The 18,521-nt window shown below is 46.5% G+C and overlaps 1 long non-coding RNA gene across 1 annotated transcript in view; it reads left to right on the forward strand.

Annotated features, from left to right (window-relative positions):
• Positions 1-18,521, forward strand: part of LOC131423452 (uncharacterized) — a 114,855-nt gene that overhangs the window by 87,346 nt on the left and 8,988 nt on the right. The gene's annotated exons all lie outside the window — the stretch shown is intronic.

Below are 18,521 nucleotides of genomic sequence, written 5' to 3' on the forward strand. Positions count from 1 at the left end.
TGAGGCAGCACATGCTGGAAGGAGCACATGGCAGTAGAGGCTCACCTCACGGCAGCCAGGAGCATAAAGAGGTGAAGAGGAGGGCCCCGGTTTCCATATCCCCCTCCAGGGCACGCCCATGACCTCCCTCTCTCCGCTAGGCTCCACCTTCTAGCAATCCCACACCTCCCAGCAGCACCAGGCTGAGGAGAAGGCCTGTGGCAGGTGGGCCTTTCGGGGACATTGAGGACCCAAACATAGCATTTTACAAACCCACAGGTGCACATGTGTTTAAATCAAGTTCTGCTTTTTTCTGTTTCTGAGGTACAAAAAGAATATTTTAAAAAATAAAATAAAATGCCCGTGACAATCATGCTTCTGGAGGACCATCCTAGACAGGCCGCCTTCGCTGTTAGGCAATTCTTGCGTTGTTTTGTTTTGTAGACATGGCAAGTAGAGTCAGCCAGTTTCGATTTCATCTCTTCAGAGTTGTGTGGTAGTTAATTTATGGAGGTTCTCTCCCTGGAAACCTGTTAAACAGCAACTAAAACATGGATGGAATAAATGATCTACAGACCCAAGAACGAGCACCCCAAAGCAGAAAGAATGGTGGCAACCTAGTGGCAGAGGGCGGCCAAGGAAGGTGAGCTACACTGCTCTTCAGTACTGCAGGGATCGGTTCCAGGACCCACGGGGTACCCCAATCCAAGGATGCTCAAGTCCCTCCCAGGACATGGTGCACTGTTGGATGTGACCTACACACATCCTCCAGTCTACCTTAAATTGTCTCTAGACTACTCAGGATGCCTAATACAAGGTAGAGAAAGTGTAAGTAGTTGTTACACTGTGCTGTGTAGTGAATGAATGAGAAGAAAGTCTGTGTAGGTTCTGCATGGATACAGGGGTTTTGCCCCCCCAAGTATTTTCAGCCTGTGGTTGGTTGAATCTGCAGACACAGAATTCCAAGGGCAGCTGTGTATTAGACCCTACTTCCAACTCATTCCATCTGCTGGGAAGGTCTCGAATGGGACACTGGGATGCCGACCCTCAGTTTCTTCACCTTGGCCCATCACCTGCTCAGTACCTACCTCCAGCCCTTTGCAAATGCCTTAGTGAAGACCATGCGGACAACTCAAATTCTGTGAGTACTCTGCAGAAAAGGAGGAACCATCCCCGGGGCAAGACAGCCAGCTGCTGACGTCCAGTTACACTGAGCTGTCTGCTGCTGCTTGGCAGAGTTATTTGTCTGCCTTTTATTTTTTTTTAATCGCTCTGTAAAACATTCTAATCAGCCATATTGTTTCTTTATATTATAAAGCCCATTGTTTGCTGTTAACTATAGTCGTTTCCCCCAAAGTAAAGGAACAATGCAGAATATAAAAATAAGCTGCTTTCATGGGGTTAGGGAATCAATTTAACATGAACTGAGCATCTAACCTGCCACAGTTAACTGCAGTGCTCAAGACCAAGAGATTTACTTGAAAATAAGCCAAGTCCATTTAAAATTCTTATTACCTAGAAATGGGCAGTTCTGGGTTACATGCATATTAATCAATGGGGACTGCTGGGATCCAGATGTGAAGGTGTCTCTCCTGCATAAAGGAGCGTGTAAGTGACTTGCATATTTAATCTCTCACACAGCTCACTGAATCAGTATTCAGGTGCATTCCTGAAAACCTCAACTCAGAGCGTATTTCCTTAGGTCCATAGAAACACAGAACAGGGGAGCAGCTTTAAACCGTAAAGCAATCCTGGGCGCCTCTGAAAGACGCTGTGAGCCATCACCCCATGAGGACGTTTGGCCATCGGGACAGTAAGCATGATCACAGTGCCGGGAGTAGAATACAGGGCAAGCTGGACAAATGAGCCTCATACACCCCAGTGAGGTGTGACCAGGAAGCTGATGGTGAGGGTGGCGAGGATTCTTGGCTGTGAGGGTTTCAGGTGTTCTCCAGGAGCAGGCTGAGCAGGAAGTGTGCACTCAGGTGCTGAAGGGGTCCATGGCACAAGGAGTGCCCATCACCGTCAGAACCACCAGGCTGAGAGGCAACCGGAAGGCAGCTGCCCGTGGGCTCCAAACCCGCTGTTTGGGTGTTGGGCCTGTGTCACAGCATGAGTGTGTTCCGTGCCCATAAAGTCATTGCTGTTTTTTCTCAGAAAAGTGAAAAACATAACTTAATGTTGGGGAAACAGACTCTTGTCAATCAAGATATCTGTTGTATAGTTAATTGATAAATTTTAGCTGGTAAGTGACTCATTTAAATATGGGAGATATAAATACATTGCTGAGGTTATACCACATGAAATGAAAGAAAAATGAAACCCTAGTGTCTTTTTCAAATATTTTACCTCATTATTTACCCCCAAATTCATAAATAGTTGAGAGAAAAACCAGAAAACCAGAGTGCATACTGTATAACATTCTGGAAAAACAAAACAAAATTAGGGTTAGCAAAAGACCAGTGGGCCTGGCATTGTGGTGTTATCTCAGCAACCCAGAAGGCTGAGGCAGGAGGATCACAAGTTCAGGGTCAGCCTCAGCAACTTAACAAGCCCCAAGCAACTTAGCAAGACCTGTCTCAAAATAAAAAATAAAAAAAGACTGGGGATGTGGCTCGGTGATTAAGCGCCCCTGGGTTCAATCACTATACCCCCAAAAAAGAGCAAGAAAGAAACAGAAAAAGGGACCACGGATGAGAGAGAAGACGGAGGGAAAATGTGGAACGTGGTGGAGGTGTTTCCTGTTTGGGCAGCGACAAAGTAACAGGCATGAGGGTTCATCCTCCAAGTCTGTAAGCACCATGCAGCATGGTAAAATCAGAGGAAATGCTTACGTCATCTCTGTGCTTTGAATCCCACTCCTTCAACTGCCTGGGCAAAACCCTCCTGTGGAAGATTCACTTGTCCCCACATAGCCAGGTCCAGATCCTGCGGTCGCCCCCGGGTGCTACTGATCCCGCCCCAGGGTCGTTCTGAAACAGCACTATGTGGCCGTTGCCATGTTTATGCATCAGTGAGCCACTGAAGACTCACAGAAAAGTCACAAACTCTGGCTATGACACGGGGCAGTTTCAATGAACAAGTGTGGGAGGTTAGCAAATGTGATCGGCAACAAGTAAGCAATGGGAACACATCAGTGAAATGCTCTGCACCCTGTCGACCCTGCCTAGGCCGAGATGCCAGGGTCAGCATGGGTACAGAGGAAAGGCCACTTGTCATCCCAGTCTTGCATTTCAACAGCACTTACTGCATGTGAGCACAGCTTTGCTTATTGTTTTTATTATTTGTGCTATGGTTTATATTTCTGAATTAAACTGTTGATACCCTCAATAATTTAGCTCCACCTCCATTAATCAATTAAACCTAGAAAAGTTCATTCCAAGGGAATTATACTCTTTCCTCTTTGCTGATAAGGAACCTAGATCCAGTCAATTAGCCATATTACTTCCCCAAGGTCACGTGGCTAATTAGTTGCAGTGGCCATAGGCCCTGAGCCTCATCTTCTGGTGGCACTGGTGATTGTCACTCCTTGACATTGATTGGAAGCATTCCAACTTTTCTATGCTAACCTCCAAGACTCTGCTTTAGTGAATGGTGCTTGTTCTAGCAACTCCTCATTCATTTATTTGTGCTTCAGCAAAACCCACTGTCACTCATCCAGCAGCACTGTGGGTCTGACCAGCAGCTGCGCCTTGTTCTTCTTACACAGATATCCATGTGTCATACCCTGCACTGGGTGCTGGGGATTCTTTGGAGTATGGTTGCACCTTCAAAGGGATTTATGCTAGTCCAAGGGGATGTGGAGAGAGGGAAGGGGCCAGCTTGTAAACAGCACCAGTCTACCCCAAAGGGCAGTCCTAGGAAAGCAGAGAGAGCTGTGCAACAGGAGCCAATCTCAGCCTGGATGGGGAAACGAGTTCACACTGCTCATTCCCAGGGGCACTGCAGGCTCCAGTCCAGGTGGGTGACATGGTTGGATCTGTGTTTAAGAAAGAGCATTCTGATTGCCTGTGGACAGACTGGACAGGGTGAGGGAGGAGGGAAGAGAGGAGAAGACAGAGAGATCAGTGAGAGATGATGGTGGCTGAACTGGTTGGGAGTAGACAGATTCATATTCAAGTCATGGGCCGAGAGTTGAAGCAACCAAAAGTCTTGTTTGGAGGGAGGGAGGGAGGGAGGGAGAGCTCAAGGCTAGCACACAGGATTTGTAGGAAGCCTCACCTGTTAGAGAATGAACACCCTTGTAGGACACAGTTGGTATCTTATATAGCTGAGATTGAAAACCAGCCTCTACCTCAGAGCAAAGCCTGTCCAAGGAAGGGACACGACCTTAGTCCTGGAAAAAACCCACAGAGCACTCCTAGGCACATTCCCACCCTGCTAAGTTGTTTATCTACAAATAACAGGAGAGATCTGCTGCGCCAGGTGTCCCTGACTCAGTCAGGCTAGGTGGAGATCCATAGCAGCCCCCTAGCAACCACCAATCAGCATGAGACGGGGAAATACCTGGGATGCCGGATGACCCTCCCAGTGGTTTATGGTGGTTGATAACGTGTTGGGAAACCATGTAGTTCAGCACGTACACCCCTCTTGGCTTAAACCAATCAGTTCAAATGAATCCCCCTTTTGTACTGACCAATCACCCCTGCCTAACTTGTTCCCGCCAGTGAGTGTGCTAATCATGTTTTAGAGTTGTTATTTGATTTTCCCGCGGTGTGTGATGATTTGCTATGATGTATGTGAAGTCCCTGCCCTCTCCACAGAATGTATAAAACTGCTGCAAACCCTGGGCTCGGGGCCTCTCAGCGTCACCAGTTGCTGTGTGCATGCGGAGGACCGAGCTAGCTCGCAATAAACACCTCTTTGCTGCTTGCATCGATCTTGGGTCTCTGGTGGTCTTTGGGGGTCCCGAATTCGAGCATAACAAGATGATTGAAGTTCTGAAAGTTCCACCTTGTTCTCCTGGTGTGACCCCAAGCAAATGACACATCCCTTTGAGCCACATATTTCTCATTTATGAAGGGATACAGTTCCAGCCTCCTGTGAGCTCAGCCCCTGGCATACACAGGCGCCCAGCTGAGGTGAGCTGCCACCGCCACACTCCTCCTCAGTGGCCGCCCTTCCTTGGTCTTCCCAGAACAGGAGGGCCTGCTGGTGTGAGGATGTGGGAACCCAGCCCCTGGCAGAGCAGAACTGTGAACTCGGCAGCAACCAGCCTGGCTCTCCATCCGAGGGCCGCTTGCTGGTCGCAGGTCCTTCCCGGCTCTGCAGGGGGTCCTCCAGGACCCAGACCTTGGTCTCTTCTCTGCTTTATCTGCACCTTCCTTTTGCATTTCCTGCCTTTAAAGGCCATCTCTATTCTGAGGACTGACATAGCAGTCTCCAATGTTCAGTACTTTTAGCCTTTAGCCTTGCGAATTCCGGCAGTCCAAAACTACATGCTTCCTCCCCGTCGCCCACCCCTGTGGCCTACCTCTCTTCAGTTCTAGAACTTCTGTTCCCCTGCCCAGAGCAAGGGTGTCATACCCAGCTGCGCTGTCTCCTGCGCCCCTTCTGATGGTAGCAATCCGTCGGCTGTGCCCACACCTCTGCACGCCGCGCTGTGGGGCCCCCTCATTGTGCAGGGTTCCACTCCCTGCTTCTCTCGCGCCCAGGCACACTGGTCCACTAGGCCGCCACAGCGACCTTTCCAAAAGGCAGTCAGTGCTGCCCGCCCGCTGTCCTTGTCCCTTGCACCTGTCCCAGAGTCCCTTCCTGATCTGCGGCCTGCTGTCTTTCTGGCCAAACTGCCTTCTGCTCTGCCCTTGACCAACCGCTCCCCCGCCCAGGCTGGTGCTGGTCCAGTCCGGGAACTTCAGCACGGTGCTCCCACTTGAGGGCACAGGCGGTCCCCGGCCTGGCGGGTGCTTCACAGACTGCCTGTGGCCAGCTCCCTGGCTTCTCTTTGTCCCAGTCATCTCTTCAGGAAGGTTTTCCAGGCTTTTCTATGCTAACCTTGACTTCCGCCCCCCACTTGCTGGCCTGACGCACAGCTGTCACCCAGTCGGGCTTGCCTGGCACAGGGCGCATGCCCGTGAGCTCTGGGCCCGCTCCTGGGCTCTTTCTCCACCCATGGGCGCTGCGGGCAGCGGTGGTACGGGCCTGCTCCAGGTGTGGAAGGACCGACCCAACAGAAGTTGCTCGCCCTAGCCGGCTCCTCTTCTGCACTGAGGTCCAGTGGGCTGATTCTCTATCACAGCCGCCTCCTTTACAGCTTCAGGAAAGCAAGGCGTGCCCTGTGGGTGAGAGCCCACTTTCTAGTGCCTGGCACACACGATGCTCTGTGGACTTCATACGGATCCAGCTGTTGACCGTCACTTTTCCTGCTCAGCTGCTGTGCTTTTGTCTGCACCCTTCTGGGGGACTTTTTTTTCCCAGTCAAGACCGGTTTTGGCTGTGGGCTTCCCCGGGCTTCTCTTCTCTTCCTCAGGATGTCCAGTCCGCTTGCCAGCATTCCATTAATTGATCCAGGAGGCATTTCAACACATTTGTTACATTAAAACATTGGATACGATTCCGTAGTTCAGATCGCTTGGCAGGACTTCAGACTCCAAAATGTCTCCTGCATGAAGTTTTCCAAATGCAGTCTTCATTCTTGCAACCACTCTTGAATGTTTCCACATAAATGACACTGATATCCACAGAGCTCAGTGGTTATAAAGAAACCCGTGTGTTTTCCTAATTTCCCTTAAGGTTGAGGTGACTACACAGCCCACTGTGCCTGGGACAGACCCCAAATATTCCAAATATTTGGAATATTTTTTCCTCAAGTGACCAGTGTGGGTGATGAATTGCTTCGTCATGCTTCTTGTGACATAACTGCAGCTAAAATTTGGTCTTTTTTTTTTTAATTAAAAATTTTAAATTTTTTGTCAGTAGCAGAGTCATTTTCTGTACATGCTTGGAGAATAACTTGCTCTATTCCAATCTCTAGTACTTCTCTTTCTCTCCCCTTCTCTTTCCCTCTGTTCTCCTTTCTCTGTGCTCTGCCTTCTATTTATTTAATGTTTTTTTAAATTGGTGCTTTATAGGAAAGCAATAAGATTTTATCTTTTCTCTTTGTGCCAAATCATTTCCTATACAGTGGTTAAATAACTTCCTTCTACTGCATTGTTTTGTCATTGATTTGTCTTTAAATTTTATTGTTACATTCATATACAGCAAACTTTACTCTTTTTGAAAGCTCTGAATTATAAAAACGCAGCAATTCATACAACCAATTCATACAACCAATTCATACACCTCCAGTCAGGAACCTGCCCCTTGCTCCTAGGTATTGTCCATCACTGACACTTGCCCCCTGGCAAGGGTCAACCTTTTAGTTTTGCTCCTTCAGGATATCATTGGAATGGAGTCATGTGGCTTGGGGAATGTTTTTTCACAGAGCACAATGCACTTGAGATGCACCCAGCTGTGGTGGGTGTGGATATTTCTTGTTTCTTATTGCTCTGTGGTGGAGTTCCCCTATGTGGAAGCACCTCAATTATCTGTTTGCCCATGAAAGGCTTTTCAGCTCTTTCCAATTTTTTGTTTGTTTAGAATAACCATAGAACAGCATTACTTCTTTTTCCTCCACATCTTTTATGGGTGCACCATGGTTGTACACAGTGGTGGGATTATTGTTACATGCTAGTATATGCACACAGTATAACATGATTCTTCCAGCTTTTGATGACTGTGCATTGATAGAGCTGCTAGAAACTCTCATGAACAGGTTTTGTGTGAACATGTTTTATTTGGGGGAGGTAAACTGCTAGGAGTGGAATTACTGACTGTGTGGCTTAAGGGAACATTTTAGCTTTATTTGAAACTCCCGACTTATTTTGTGGAGCTGTTATAGAATTTCACTTTCCTCACAGCGTCTGAGGAGTGTGAGTGCCCCTCAGAGAGCATGTGGTGGAACCCATGTGGTCTTGCTCCTTCTTCCAGCCATTTCAGTGGGCACATAGTGGCATCTTATGGTGTTTTGGATTGCATTTCCCTGATTACTGAGGATATTGAGCACCTTCTCTTGTGTTTGTTGTCCCTCTATCTTCAAAGGTGAAGTGCCCATTTAAATCTCCATGTTATATTTTAAACTGGATTTGTTTTCTTCTTGTTGAGTTTTGAAAGTTCTTTATATATATTCTGAAGTCCTTTATATATACAAGTCCTCTGTTAGGACTTTCATTATATGTGTGATTTGCAAATATTTCATCTCAGCCTGTGGCTTGTCATTTTAATGTCTCTCCCAGAGCAGACAGTTTTATTTTGGTGAGATCCACTAAAATGCCTTCATAATGTTGTCAAAATTAATTGAACATATCTGCTGGGGTCTAATTCTGGACACACGGTTAGGTTCCTTTGATCTTTGTTCCTGGAGAATGTAATTAGACTTTAAGAGCTGAGATTAGCATTTTTCCTTTGTCAACTCAGAATGTGATGTTTCACTAATACCGTAGATGACACACCTGTGTTCCAAGGAAATCTTCAGAGATAAAGCGCTGTGCTGATGCAGAGCCAACGCTCATGTCACATGACTGGGACTTTCAGAGTCTATCTAAGTGGGGCCTCAGGAACTGGATTCTGAGGGGAGGTGGATGGCTAACTGCATAGATCCCTCACCATCCTGACCAAAGCTGCACCTCACAGCCCCTGCTGGTGCACGGGGTCGGGGTGGGGCCGGTGGGGTGAGCATTGCCGGAGTCCAGGGCGCCTGCAGTGAGGGGCATTTTGCCATCGTTTGGCCCAGAGAGTCTACCTGCCATTGTTGTGATCTTCTTTCAAATCCTGCTGACTTTTCTACAAGTTGTCTTCATGCATTTGTGGCTTTGTGCTCTCGAGTGGAGAATCCGGTGTGCTTCACATCCTTATTGGTATTGCTTTTGCTCTTCAAGCTTTCTTTTTGCCATCTCCTCTTCCACTGATTGACATTTCTACTTTTTGCAATGGCAGCGTTTCTGTGGGAAATGAATGGGCCACTTGTGGCAGCAAAGGACTTAAACTTGAAAAACTGAAGCACAATGAAAATTTGTTTTTTCAAAAGTCATCTTTATATAAATATAAAAAAGCACAATAAAAAGTGAAGAGATTGTAATCACACCATGAAGATCACTCTAGTTGGCATTTATAAAATATATGCACTTGGTAAAAACTTAAAATCGTATGAAAAGATATAAAAGTAAAACACTCTCCTTTCCACCCTCCTTGGTTCATCTCTTCCAAGGCAACCACTTAATTTCTTCTATACCCTCCAAAAGTGTTTTAACAGAAATTTTATTTTTCAAACTCATTTAAATGTGTAAATTTAAGTTTATGCTTTATAGATACAAAAAAGTCACCATGTTTACTTACAAATCAGGCTCCTGACAAACCTCACAGTATTTACTGAAATCAGTGTCAGTGTTTTAAGACCTAAAAACATTAGAAGAAATTCTTAATCTTCTTTGAAAGAACAGATGTAAAAACACAATGCAAAGTACTGCTAATAGATTAAGCTTCTTCTGGAAATTGAGTGTATGATGTGAAGTTTGAAAAGCATTAAGGATAATCATTATAAGGAATAAAACTAACTAGAAACTCTTGAATTTACAGCCACAAGTATGGTTCTCAGTTGAAGGTCTAAAATTATCTAAATTGTGCTGGACAATTTATGTTCTAGAAAACAAGTTTAAATTGGTTTTAGATTAAAAAGTTGTGGTCACACTGATGCAGCCACCAGGTACCCCCACCAAAGAGACCACCACTATAGTTGTAACATATAAGCTTCTCTCCTAGTCAAAAAGATTTTTACAAAGAATGTCAGCAGGATTTCTGTAGAGAGCTCATTGTGGTTTGAAGCTTTCTCTTTCTTGTCAATGCCAGGTTTGCAGACAAATGTGTGAAAGATTCTGTCTCAAGAGAGCTTGCCGTGCACAAGTTACTATCTCTGTCTTCCTTGGTAAAAATGTGTGAAACCTCTGTCTAACCTAACACTATGGGACAAAGAGTAACTATTATGTACCCACCCACTGTTATGGGAGCGTCCACTGAGTATAAATCTCAAAGAATTTCCAGACCTGGGGTCCAGAGATTTGGGGCATGAACCCCTATGGAGCATAAATAAACCCTCTTCCTGAAAATTCCTGGGGTGTCCAGCCTCATCTGCCCTACATCAACATTTCATAAAATAAATCAGATACTATTTATGACATAATGCACATGTTTTTTTTAAAGCATTGTCTTCTTGATATTGAGCAGATTTTAAAAAGCATGGATACTAAGAAAATATTCATATATTTCATATGATAAATATTCCTGACCAACTAATCAAGATACACATTGGAAAAGGCATCAGACTGTGTTACCACTTGGAATGGAAAGCAGTCTATTTAGAATCCTTGGCCACGTGGAAGAATGGAAAACTGAAAGTTGAAATTGGTGAGGATTCCAGGGTTTCCTATGAACTGGAAACATCTGGGATCGAGAATCGTTCTCTGTGCAAGGTTATAGAACAGGGCTTATCTTCTGGTCACTGTCTAGCTCTACTGATAGCCTTCTAGCTCCCCGGCAACTCTAGTGTGCCAGGAGTGCGGGGCTGGGGGCTTCCTGCCCGGCTCCTGCAGGGCTGGTGGATTATTTGCTCCATGTAACTTCAGCAGCATCCCAGCCCAGGTTTGAGAGTGCTGTAGCATGTCTTTCAATTCAATGTAGTTCCAATAACATCATTTGGAATGTGATATTTTGCTATATAAAAATGCAGACTAGGGGTTGGAGTTGTAAAGTGCTTGCCTCGCACTTGTGAAGCACTGGGTTTGACTTGATTCTTAGCACCACATATAAATAAATAAATAAAATAAAGGTCCATCAACAACTAAAAAAATATTTTTATAAGTGCAAACTATGAAATTACTAATGAAACGCTGATCCACAGTGGGTTCCCTGTGTCTTTTGTATCTCAAGTTTGTATGACATGTCATTTCCATATGAATGGCAATGCTTTGAATACACGAATGTGTTTTTAGAAATCGCTAATGGTGTAGTTATATTTCACTATGAAATACCTGTGGGTACAGAAAGGGAACGTCTTGGAGTATTCTGAGGCTTTTTCTGCACTTTGACTTTTCAAAAGCAAATTAATTCCAACCTTATATTGGAAGATTGCCATCCTTATATGTATAAAATGAAGTGATTAAAATATACATAACTTTTAGAAAATAAACTTGTCATCTTTCTGATCTGTTCACATTTATGTGTTTGCCCCCTTGTGTGTTGTCAGCATTCATTTCTTTTTTTTCCCCATTTTTTTTTATTGGTTGTTCAAAACATTACAAAGCTCTTCAGCATTCATTTCTATTTCTTTCTCTTTCCCTCTATTGTAGGAGAGAATTGTAGGCAGGCACAAGCAAAAGAAAATTCCAGAATCTAATTCAACCATACCAAGACAAATAGACAATCTATATTCACTACTATAAGTTATGGAATGAAGTTTGGAAGGTAGTAAACATAATTTCAAGGGAAAACATGAGATTTCTACATATATTTTTTTCTTTAATTAATTTATTTGATCTAATTTGTCATACATGACAGCAGAATGCATTTCAGTTCATAGTACACAAATGTAGTACAATTTTTCATTTCTCTGCTGGAACACAAAGTAGAGTCACACCATTCATGTCTTCATACATGTATCTAGGGTAATGAAGTCCATCTCATTCCACCATCTACATATCTTTTTTTTTTTTTTAAATCTTCTTCTGGGGACCAGGGATATAGCTTAGTTGGTTGAGTGTTTGCCTCGAATGCACAAGGCCCAGTTTGTACAATCCCCAGTACCAAAAAAAAAAAAAAAATCTTTTAGTTCTTCAGAAATTATGATTTCATGTTCATGCAAGATCAGCATATCACATGAAAAATAGAAATTAATATTTTCATTTAGTGGATAATATTTTACTATGTACATTAAATTGTAAATTTTATTGTTAGAATACACTGCTCTACAAGGAACGTACAAGGAATTTGTAAGACACTGTGCAAAGTTGTAATGTACTAGAAATATGCATTTTGTGTATGATTCTGTAAGAAAACATTCCTAACAATTAAAATATTTCCAAAGTAGTTTTAGACTGCAAATATAATGTGTTTGCAATCAGCACTGTTAAGAAAATGAAACTTTTACAAATAGATAAGAAAAGTGCCCACGTCAAGGCCATTGCACCTCCTCCCTCCAGCGGGGGCAGGTCTCCGCCACCTCCCCGCAAGCTGCCCACGATGCTCCAGGGTGAGGTCAGGAGAGAGCCTTCCAGGTCTCGTGACCGGAGCCTGCGGAAGTATTCTGTGGTCCCCGAGTGTCAGCAGGGCTTCCTCACCCAGACTGTGTTCCAGTTGTCGTGATCATGGTGACACACGGCAGTCTCAGCTCCTGGGCGGTGAAGCTGGAGCTAAACACTGAGTCACCCTCAGACAGGCTCAAACCCCGGTTCTGACACTTCCCTGCTATCTGACCAGGGACAGGTTGCCGGAGTCCTCTCTGCCCTGGTGTCCACACGTCTATGAGGATCATGGTACTTACTACAAGGGCAGCGAAGGTCATTCATACCTGGCTCTGATAGCAGTGCTGGGCACGTGGTCGGACACAGTCCATGCTGCTGTCGTTGGCCTTAGATTTCAGCCTCAGCCTCCCTTACCTGTTATTAAAATATCCAAGACTTGTGGGGCCATGGAGGTCTGGTCTGCCATCCTTCAGCGTGATTAGATCTCGGGCAGTTTCCTAAGTTACCACAGAACCAAAAGAGACATTGCAAACTTGACGACCTCACGGTCAGAGATACTTTTCAAGGTTTTGTTTTATTTTTGAAGGGACAAACTATTCAGGATTTTCAACCCCCACACCCTAGCTGTTTCTGAGTAAGAATAGGCATTGCCTGTGGAGGGAGGTCCCGGCTGTGTCCCACCCTGGCCTGCCAGCCCACCCTCAGCTTGAGTCCAGTTTGTTTCTGAATGGCGAGGATGGAGTGGGAAGGGAGCTGACATATTGCCAGCCTCTAGCACATGGTTTAACACTAAATATCATTTGATGAATGGGTGACAACACAGATATCTCAATGCATACATGTTATTAAATTGTTTCTAAATGAGGAATCTTTCTGACCTGATTCAATGGATAAATAACAATTTAAATTAATGTATTAAAGATTTAGATGTGCTTCTACTTTATCCCTGATAATTTACTTATTTAATTAATTTTCTCTGTAAATGCTTAAAAAAAAACAGAGAGCAATGATAAAAATTAGCTCATCCTTGAGGGAATAATCACATTGTAAATTGCTATGGTCTGAACTAGTTGTTCCGTACGGTTAATTTAGAAACTCATACCAGCTCCCTGTGTTCCTAGGTTATAAATAGGGAACATCTTATGCAATAAGAACCATAGTGTCTAAATCCCCATTGTTCCAAATTCATGACAAGATCGACTATCTTAAGTCACAGGAAATACTACCCTGTAAATGTCTTTGGGTTAAAACATTGTTAAATCATTACAACAACTTTTCATATAATTAATTTCTGTGAGTCCAACATGGCCTTTAAAAATACTTAGGTATATTATTGTCAGCACTACTCTGAAGTCAAAATGTTAGGCCATGCATTGCTATTTTAAGAAAAATGCTGAATCACTGAATGTCCTGAAACAGGAAGAAGCAAAAGCACCACTTTTCCCTCTGACGCCTGTGAGCCAGTGCTTCTCTTTAACCTATGTGATGTGACCTGGTCCTTCAACTTACCCTCTGAGGTGTGACCTGGTCCTTCACTTTACCCTCTGAGGTGTGTGACCTGGTCCTTCACTTTACCCTCTGAGGTGTGTGACCTGGTCCTTCACTTTGCCCTCTGAGGTGTGTGACCTGGTGCTTCACTTTACCCTCTGAGGTGTGTGACCTGGTCCTTCACTTTGCCCTCTGAGGTGTGTGACCTGGTCCTTCACTTTACCCTCTGAGGTGTGACCTGGTCCTTCACTTTACCCTTGAGGTGTGTGACCTGGTCCTTCACTTTGCCCTCTGAGGTGTGACCTGGTCCTTCACTTTACCCTCTGAGGTGTGTGACCTGGTGCTTCACTTTGCCCTCTGAGGTGTGACCTGCTCCTTCACTTTACCCTCTGAGGTGTGTGACCTGGTCCTTCACTTTACCCTCTGAGGTGTGACCTGGTCCTTCACTTTACCCTCTGAGGTGTGTGACCTGGTCCTTCACTTTACCCTCTGAGGTGTGACCTGGTCCTTCACTTTACCCTCTGAGGTGTGTGACCTGGTGCTTCAACTTACCCTCTGAGGTGTGACCTGCTCCTTCACTTTGCCCTCTGAGGTGTGTGACCTGGTCCTTCACTTTACCCTCTGAGGTGTGACCTGGTCCTTCACTTTACCCTCTGAGGTGTGTGACCTGGTGCTTCACTTTGCCCTCTGAGGTGTGTGACCTGGTCCTTCACTTGACCCTCTGAGGTGTGACCTGGTCCTTCACTTTACCCTCTGAGGTGTGTGACCTGGTGCTTCAACTTACCCTCTGAGGTGTGACCTGCTCCTTCACTTTGCCCTCTGAGGTGTGTGACCTGGTCCTTCACTTTACCCTCTGAGGTGTGTGACCTGGTGCTTCACTTTACCCTCTGAGGTGTGTGACCTGGTCCTTCACTTTACCCTCTGAGGTGTGTGACCTGGTCCTTCACTTTACCCTCTGAGGTGTGACCTGGTCCTTCACTTTACCCTCTGAGGTGTGTGACCTGGTCCTTCACTTTACCCTCTGAATTGTGACCTGGTGCTTCACTTTACCCTCTGAGGTGTGTGACCTGGTCCTTCACTTTACCCTCTGAGGTGTGTGACCTGGTCCTTCACTTTACCCTCTGAGGTGTGTGACCTGGTCCTTCAACTTACCCTCTGAGGTGTGTGACCTGGTGCTTCACTTTACCCTCTGAGGTGTGTGACCTGGTCCTTCACTTTGCCCTCTGAGGTGTGTGACCTGGTGCTTCACTTTACCCTCTGAGGTGTGTGACGTGGTCCTTCACTTTACCCTCTGAGGTGTGTGACCTGGTGCTTCACTTTACCCTCTGAGGTGTGACCTGGTCCTTCACTTTACCCTCTGAGGTGTGACCTGGTCCTTCACTTTACCCTCTGAGTTGTGTGACCTGGTCCTTCACTTTGCCCTCTGAGGTGTGTGACCTGGTCCTTCACTTTACCCTCTGAGGTGTGACCTGGTCCTTCACTTTACCCTCTGAGGTGTGTGACCTGGTCCTTCACTTTGCCCTCTGAGGTGTGACCTGGTCCTTCACTTTGCCCTCTGAGGTGTGTGACCTGGTCCTTCACTTTGCCCTCTGAGGTGTGACCTGGTCCTTCACTTTACCCTCTGAGGTGTGTGACCTGGTCCTTCACTTTACCCTCTGAGGTGTGTGACCTGGTCCTTCACTTTACCCTCTGAGGTGTGTGACCTGGTCCTTCACTTTGCCCTCTGAGGTGTGTGACCTGGTCCTTCACTTTGCCCTCTGAGGTGTGTGACCTGGTCCTTCACTTTACCCTCTGAGGTGTGTGACCTGGTCCTTCACTTTGCCCTTGAGGTGTGTGACCTGGTGCTTCACTTTGCCCTCTGAGGTGTGTGACCTGGTGCTTCACTTTGCCCTCTGAGGTGTGTGACCTGGTCCTTCACTTTACCCTCTGAGGTGTGTGACCTGGTCCTTCAACTTACCCTCTGAGGTGTGTGACCTGGTCCTTCAACTTACCCTCTGAGGTGTGACCTGGTCCTTCACTTTACCCTCTGAGGTGTGTGACCTGGTCCTTCACTTTACCCTCTGAGGTGTGTGACCTGGTCCTTCAACTTACCCTCTGAGGTGTGACCTGCTCCTTCACTTTGCCCTCTGAGGTGTGTGACCTGGTGCCTCACTTTACCCTCTGAGGTGTGTGACCTGGTCCTTCACTTTGCCCTCTGAGGTGTGTGACCTGGTTCTTCACTTTACCTTCTGAGGTGTGTGACCTGGTCCTTCACTTTGCCCTCTGAGGTGTGTGACCTGGTCCTTCACTTTACCCTCTGAGGTGTGTGACCTGGTCCTTCACTTTACCCTCTAAGGTGTGTGACCTGGTCCTTCACTTTACCCTCTGAGGTGTGTGACCTCGTCCTTCACTTTACCCTCTTATGTGTGTGACCTGGTCCTTCACTTTGCCCTCTGAGGTGTGTGACCTGGTCCTTCAACTTACCCTCTGAGGTGTGTGACCTGGTGCTTCACTTTACCCTCTGAGGTGTGTGACCTGGTCCTTCACTTTGCCCACTGAGGTGTGTGACCTGGTCCTTCACTTTACCCTCTGAGGTGTGTGACCTGGTGCTTCACTTTACCCTCTGAGGTGTGTGACCTGGTCCTTCACTTTGCCCTCTGAGGTGTGTGACCTGGTGCTTCACTTTACCCTCTGAGGTGTGTGACGTGGTCCTTCACTTTACCCTCTGAGGTGTGTGACCTGGTGCTTCACTTTACCCTCTGAGGTGTGTGACCTGGTCCTTCACTTTGCCCTTGAGGTGTGTGACCTGGTGCTTCACTTTACCCTCTGAGGTGTGTTATCTGGTCCTTCACTTTACCCTCTGAGGTGTGTGACCTGGTGCTTCACTTTACCCTCTGAGGTGTGACCTGGTCCTTCACTTTACCCTCGGAGGTGTGTGACCTGGTCCTTCACTTTACCCTCTGAGGTGTGTGACCTGGTCCTTCACTTTACCCTCTGAGGTGTGTGACCTGGTGCTTCACTTTACCCTCTGAGGTGTGTGACCTGGTGCTTCACTTTACCCTCTGAGGTGTGTGACCTGGTCCTTCACTTTACCCTCTGAGGTGTGTGACCTGGTGCTTCACTTTACCCTCTGAGGTGTGTGACCTGGTCCTTCACTTTACCCTCTGAGGTGTGTGACCTGGTGCTTCACTTTACCCTCTGAGGTGTGTGACCTGGTCCTTCACTTTACCCTCTGAGGTGTGTGACCTGGTGCTTCACTTTACCCTCTGAGGTGTGTGACCTGGTCCTTCACTTTACCCTCTGAGGTGTGACCTGGTCCTTCACTTTACCCTCTGAGGTGTGTGACCTGGTCCTTCACTTTACCCTCTGAGGTGTGACCTGGTCCTTCACTTTACCCTCTGAGGTGTGTGACCTGGTCCTTCACTTTGCCCTCTGAGGTGTGTGACCTGGTCCTTCACTTTACCCTCTGAGGTGTGTGACCTGGTCCTTCACTTTACCCTCTGAGGTGTGACCTGGTCCTTCACTTTACCCTCTGAGGTGTGTGACCTGGTCCTTCACTTTACCCTCTGAGGTGTGTGACCTGGTCCTTCACTTTACCCTCTGAGGTGTGTGACCTGGTCCTTCACTTTACCCTCTGAGGTGTGTGACCTGGTCCTTCACTTTACCCTCTGAGGTGTGACCTGGTCCTTCACTTTACCCTCTGAGGTGTGTGACCTGGTCCTTCACTTTACCCTCTGAGGTGTGACCTGGTCCTTCACTTTACCCTCTGAGGTGTGTGACCTGGTCCTTCACTTTGCCCTCTGAGTTGTGTGACCTGGTCCTTCACTTTACCCTCTGAGGTGTGTGACCTGGTGCTTCACTTTGCCCTTGAGGTGTGACCTGGTGCTTCTTTTGAGAAAATGCAGAACAGTCTCACCTCAGAGTTTTCTGAAGGTGCCTGCCCAAGCGCGATGGTGGAATCATTGGAAGTGCTCGGACTCCTGCTGACCAGCTTCACCCTGGCTCTGGTCAGTGGCCAAGCACGTGAGCTCTGGTATCAGGACAGGAAGTGCATTTACCTTCTTTTCATAGTTACCCTTAAGGAAAGAGATGAAGGAGGGCCCGTGGGCATCAAGTATGGAGAGCAGTTTCCACTGGTGCTTATACATCGGGGAGTCCTCGCTACTACTGGGAGCAAATAAACAGAGTGGGTTCGCGGCACCAGAACAGGGGTCTTTTACCGAATGCAGCACAGGGAAACTCCCTCTGCACTGCTTCTCCATAAAACCAGCAAAGACACTGGCAAGAGTTCACAAAAAATGACTTTTTAGGGCTCCATATGTTAACCAAAGGTTTGCAACAGATCTTAGGTGATTTATGAAAAACAAAAAGCACAACAAAACTAACAGCTGAATCTCAGTCCGAGCTGCTTTATGGCTTCTCTTTCCCATGCCCATCCGTACCTCCCCAGCTCTCCTATAGCCTTGCCAAACGTGATCTTCACAAGCACAGAAGCTGTGAGAAGTACCTGTGGAGACAGAACAGGTGTGGAGCCCCACAGAGCCTCACCCCTGTGGGATCGTCACTTGGACAAGCTCCGTTTTTCAGAGCTTGCCTTTATTTAGCCCAACTCGGAGCTCACCCCAGGGGAGCAGCCCCCCACTACAGCAGTCGTCACAAAAACCCAACATCAATTGTTTAGATCGTATTTGACTGATGTGTTCTATTAGTTGAGGCTGAAGGAGCCTCACAAAAACACTTCAGGGGAAACCAGGGAACTGGATTTGGGAGCCTCAGGCATGCTCCTGGGCATCTAAAAGGACGTGT

The sequence above is a fragment of the Marmota monax genome, unplaced genomic scaffold (genome assembly GCF_021218885.2).
Source record: "Marmota monax isolate L192 unplaced genomic scaffold, Marmota_monax_Labrador192_F-V1.1 WCK01_AAM20220418_F8-fsc00028, whole genome shotgun sequence".
Taxonomy (NCBI): Eukaryota; Metazoa; Chordata; class Mammalia; order Rodentia; family Sciuridae; genus Marmota; species Marmota monax.